This window comes from Telopea speciosissima, chromosome 10 (assembly GCF_018873765.1).
Source record: "Telopea speciosissima isolate NSW1024214 ecotype Mountain lineage chromosome 10, Tspe_v1, whole genome shotgun sequence".
NCBI lineage: Eukaryota > Viridiplantae > Streptophyta > Magnoliopsida > Proteales > Proteaceae > Telopea > Telopea speciosissima.
In genome coordinates this window covers 57,340,702-57,347,104 of record NC_057925.1, presented here as the reverse complement: position 1 = coordinate 57,347,104, position 6,403 = coordinate 57,340,702, and positions in this window count along the sequence as shown.

The window sequence follows — 6,403 nt, the reverse complement described above, 5'->3', positions numbered from 1 at the left end:
ATCGATTGGAATGTATTTCGATCAACAATTTCTTCAGCACAAAAAGATAGAAAGGAGGTCGCGATGGAACATGGATCGCAATAAGGAGATTTACCAGCGATTAGTCAACTGATGATTCATGAGCTGCAGAAACAGTCTTAAATTCTCTTTTTAATGTATTAATTTGTGTGTTTTGTCTTAGTACTGAATATAAAATATCACCATCTTCTCTTTTTAAAAGCTAGTCTTTAAGTCCCATTTGTTAGGGACTTGGGTATAACTCATCCTTAAAAGCTAAGCTATCCCTTAAGGAGAGGATGAACAAGTCCTTATATGCCTTTTTTTTTTTTGAAAAAATGGGCAACAATGAAGATCCAAGTGCATTCATGACTAATTCTAATTTAAAATGGGCAACAATGAAGATCCAAGTGCATTCATGACTAATTCTAATTTAATTGTTTGTTTCGATTTGAATTTGAATTAGCCATTTCCGATGATTCTAATTCAATTCTTGGAACCAAGCTTGGAGGAAAACCAGTCAAATTGTTAAAGCTGAACACTTTGACTAGGCCCAGGTCTGTCCAAAAACTATAAATCTACCATGCATTTAGCTCGGTTTGCTTTGACCCAACTTGAACCCGGTCTTTGGTCCTCTGGTATCATTGGTTCAATGGGTAATGGTCGCCACCTTAGCACAGATGCTCATTCTATGGTTGGGCATCGAGCTACTCAAAAATGGCGCTTAAAATTCGAATTTGAAAGGATGCCCAACCCTTGGATGGGCATCTGTGCTGAGGTGGTGACCTGGGAGTTGCACGCAACACCATGGCCGCACAACCTCAGGCCTAAGAGCCCGATCCTTGATAAAACTCCTCTCCAACAATGATTTTTATCTTTCACTGGGGTATTGTGTCATACAATGGAATAAAGAATGAAATCATCAGTGTCGACGCCCACAGTATTGTTGTCAGGGTTGGACGGAGGGTGGTAGTACATCCTCACTGTCTGAGGGCAGTGAGAATGGATGTGAGCTGCAATCCTAACCCCTGCGTCTAGCATCTCCACATACTTCCCCATCTCTGCTCTCCTTCTTTGCCGCTGACTCTATCTTCTCTGTTGCTTTTCTTTTGAAAAAGTAGCAAAACTGTGAAGATTGAAGAAGGGAAGAAAAGATGAAACTAAGGAAGAGAAGTAAAGAGAAACAAATTAATTAGAAAGGAATATGATCTACTAAAACTTAAAACACATCCCATGTATTAGACAGTGCCCATGATCTCAGAAGCAATGCTTGGGGAGAAGTTGGCAACCCTTTATTTAGGCTGCCTTCGGGAGATAATTGATTCGAGAAAATGTGTCCGATTTGCACCGCAACACCGCGTGTTTGGGAAGGGGAACCGACGTATCGTACCTACAAACTGAGTTGTTTGGAGTTTGGGCGAAGTCATTGGGAAAGGCCCTAGCTTTGTAAGAAAACCACAAAATTGCCCCTCTTAGCCTCAATGCGGGATGTTAAAAGGTTTATAAATGGTTATAGCCTTATACCGTAATTCGATTTGGTTTGACAGAGTAAATTAGATAGAAATCACTACTACTATTTAACAAATGATTTTAGTCTTTTAGATAGTGAAATCATAATCATTTATAAACAATTTAAATATTTATTCATCTATAAGGGCCAAATAAGAACCATAAATCATACAAATACAAAACACCTGCAAAAATAGATAAATCCATCATTTATTTTTTTCCATCTGGTAACAAGAACATCAAGTGCAATCTCTGCTGCAATTTAGAAGGCCGAAGTACAACAAGTCCATTCCCATATTGGGACCCAAAACCCAATGGACCAATAAGAGTAGTCTCATCCGTTCCAACAGAATTACTGGGCAACAGCAGTGAAGGAACCGGAACCTGGGCCTCCATCAACTTCGCTTTCTTCCACTCCCTGTGGGCTGGTTTCATTTAGAAACCTATAGACAATAGAATCCACAGATGGATGTCCAAAGGAGAACACATTGTCGACAGGGGAGAAAACGATGATGGCGACCTCGGCACCACATAAGGTGCAGAGCTTGTTGGCCTTCTTAAATAGGCCAGCTTGACGTCTCGATAATGTGACATACTGAGCAGAATAATTCTCGATCATCTTCATCTCTATCTTTCGGCGTCCCATGCTTGTTCTCTTTTCTACCATGATCCAAGGGACTAAGAATGATTCAAGAAAAGAGACACAAATGAGGTTGCAAGAGATGTGAAAGCTACAAGAAAGAAGAAAAATATGGGGTATGATCATATCTGCAAGGAATTCACAAGTCTCCAAGGTATCCAAATGATAAATATATAATTTTCATTTATAAACAATATTTTAGAATGATAGGTAATAGGGCTTATCATTTGGATACCTTGGAGACTTTTATATAATCATACCCCATATTTTTCTTCTTGTTTGTTATCTCAACCTCCATTTGTGTCTCTTTCTTGAATCATCCTCAGTCCTTTGGATCATGACAAGAAAGAGAACAAGCATGGGACGCCAAAAGAGAGAGATGAAGATGATAGAGGATTATAATGCTCGGTATGTCACATTCTCGAAACGTCAAGTTGGCCTCTTTAAGAAGGCTAGTGAGCTCTGTACCTTCTGTGGTGCCGAGGTCGTCATCATCGTTTTCTCCCCGGCCGACAATATATACGCATTTGGATACCCATCTGTATATTCTATTGTCGATAGGTTTCTCAATGAAACCAACCCAGAGGAAGTGGAAGACAGCTAAGCTGATGGAGGCCCAGGTTTCGATTCCTTCACTGCTATTGCCCAGTAATTCTGTTGGAGTGGCTGAGAATACTCTTATTGGTCCTTCGGGTTTTGAGTTCCAATATGGGAATGGGCTTGTTGTACTTGGGCCTTCTAAATTGCAGTAGAGATTGCAATTGATCGATGTTCTTGTTACCGGATGAAAAAAATAAAGGATGGAACAATAATAAATCTTTTGGGTATGAATTCTACTTTTGTTATCTATGTCTATTTTTGCAGGTGTTTTGTATGATTTATGGTTCTTATATCTTTTAAGTGAGAGGATTATCTGACTGGCAGCATGGCCCCAGCAGATGAATAACTTTTTAAATTGTTTATAAACGATTTTGATTTCACTATCTAAAAGACCAAAATCGTTTGTTAAAGAGTAGTACTGATTTTATCTAATGTACTCTGTCAACCCAAATCGAATTACTGTACCCTATAAGGTTATAGCCATTTATAAACCTTTTAACACCCGCAATGAGGCTAAAAGGGGCAATTTTATGATTTTCATACAAAGCTAGGGTCTTTCCTAATGACTTTGTCCAAACTCCAAACAGCTCATCAATTGGTAGGTACAGTATGTTGGTACCCCTTCCCAAACACGCGGCGTCGCAGCGAAAATCGAACTCATCTTCTTGAATCGATGCCCTCCTGGCCAGCTCGGCTGAGAAGGCAGCCTATAAATAGGGTTGCCAACTTATCCCCAAACAAATCAAGCATTGCTTCTAAGATCATAGGCGATGATACATGGGATGTGTTTTAAGTTCTAGCAACCATATTCCTTTCCAATTAATTTTTTTCTCTTTACTTCTCTTCCTTACTTTATGGAAGTACGTGGAGATGCTAGACACGGGTGAGGAAACTTTCAGGTTGCCACCTCCAGGACAGATGCCCATCTAATGGTTGGGCATTGAACTCCTTTCAAATTTGAATTTTGAGCAGCATTTTTGAGGAGCTCGATGCCCAACCATTGGATGGACATCTGTGCCAATATGGCAACCTAAGAGTTGCGCACAACATGATGGCGCAGAGGGGATCCAAATCCTTTTATCAAACTGATTTTTGATTTTTGGAATCATGAACTGAGAGATTGAATGATTTCGAGTTCCTCATGTTTAAATCTTCTGGTTAAATTTTGATTGAATTTTACCAAGAATCCTAGTAAATCGTTTAATCAAAATATGTGTCTTTCAGCAAGTATTGATCCAGTACACTTTTCGACTTTCAATGTAGAAATACCAAGTGAACAATCAAGAATAAAATGAAATCTCATACGTTTTCATGGCAACCACTCAAGGCATATCAGTCACTATTTTAAACGTGATGACTCAACATGAAAGGGTGGCTTCCTTCCAACCAACCATGTAACAATTCTACAGTATCACATTGAGTTTATGGAAGATATGAAAAAGAGAACACTGGTTAGTGCATTAATAGTAGACCCCAACATGGAAGAAAAATACAAATCTGTCAATACTCCTACAGTCTTCTTTCAAAATCTATCAATCTCAATGCACCTTCCGCAAACAAATATTCAAAACAATCAACAATCCAATTGAGCGTAAATACTTGCATGAAAAAACAGGCTATAACACCATACCTAGTTCTATGTATTTCTTTACATCCTATATATGCATGTAAATACTTCTAGATATTTATAAAAAAGGAGAATGTTTGCTGTGCTACAACGCAGGCTGCGGTCAGGCACATGAGCCTGTCACTCAAGGGGGGACAGGGTTATCATTGTACCCATCCCCATGCGCCTGAGCGCAGCCTACGCTGCGGCATAGAGAACAGCACCCCTTATAAAAATTTGAATCAATTAGAATCAAATACCGATTATTATTATTATTACTATTATTATTAAGCATTACATAGATTCCAATGCTTCAAAAATCGTGCATCAGAATCCTCCAAACCTGAAGCCAAACCATATGCTAATATATATATATAAATTCACTGAATATATTCACAGATAAGATAAGATAATGGTTGCTTCTCTTCAAATAGACTCGAGAACTCTCTCCAGTCCACATAATATAAAGAAAGAGAGAGATATATAACTGAAGAAGAAGAAGAAGTTCGGATGGAACTCACCACCATTGGAGCCTTTCAAGAGATTGATTAATTATGATTCTACCGTTCGAATTCTTTGAAACTGTTGTTCTATACGTGCTCCTTCTAATCCTCTGCGGCCAGTACCAGAGGGAGCGAGTACTCCACCGGGAGTTATTCAATTGCCTGTGCTGTCTGAGGCTGCACGCCGTCCGCACGGGCAGGCGGCAGCGGAGGAGGATCCGAATCCAGAGTTATTACTGCTCACACTGTTGCGAACTTGCGAGGGAGGTAGGGCTGTTTTACACTGACTGTTTGTTTCAGACTATTAACAGTCATTGCATTTAAGTAACAGAAAATTTAAAAAAAAAAAAAAAAAAAAAAAAATGAACACTTAATAACGGTCATGACTTTTGAATAACAGTGTTCGCAACTCTTTGTATGAACGTCTCTGCTGCCCGTCTTTTAACTAATGTAAGGGATCGTTTCACGTTTGCTTGTACCTTTTGGGTTAATCTGTTTGTAACCACCTTGGTTACAACCAATTGTATCAATTTTTTATTTCCCTTATTACCCTTAATTTTATCTACACTTTCTTTTTCCAGTGGGGATGTTTTTATAATTTCAGCCCCCCCCCCCCACATCTCCTCTCTGACCCTCTTATTCTCCCAATTCTGTGTTTTAGATGCAACCTTTTAAAAATCAGAATTAACTCAGTTACTTCGATCGATTTTGATCAGAATCAACTGAAGCTGATCCTGATTTTGATTGATCTGACTCAGTTGATCCTTGTACATAACTAGGATTAGGGTAATTTTATATAAATTCTAATCAATTTCAGATCCGTCACGAGTCCCGACCAAATCCGGCCGATTCTGATCCAATCTGAATCAAAATCGGTTGGATTGATCCGGCCATCAATTCATATCTTTAAAACCTTGGGACCCTCAGCGCATCCAACGGCTGGGCTGGTATGATGCACATTGGGATGTGCACCTAGGTGCACATCATACCAGCCTCGCCGTTGGATGCGCAGTGGAGAGGATCTGGTTCAGTGACCTACCTACCTAACTCACTCACTCATCGTTTGTATTCATCTCTTTTATTATTTATTTCGTGAAGTAAAACTCATTCTCATAGATAATCGGATGATCGATCTGTATTTTAATCCATAACCAACAAAAACCCGTTAATGTATTCAAAACAAATTCAATCAAAGTTTTATCCAAACGAACTGCACAAGAATTATCACTCAATATCTCAATCCTAGATTTAAAAGTTGTAATTTTTTATGAATAATAATATAATCATGGATAATCTGTATGAACCCCATATTTCGATTAACCGATTTACTAGGATACTCAGTATCCTCAACAAATTCAATCAAAATTTACCAAGAAGAGTTAAACAATAAAAACTCAAAATCATTCAAGTTCAAAAGGCGGGGTACTGGATATATCTTTTGGGATCATAGGAGGTGACAACAGAAGGTCATTTCAGTTCCCTTTTGCCTTAACTTGGTTGCTCAAGGAGAGGCCTTAGCTATTCGCCATGATTCGTCATGCGTTACCT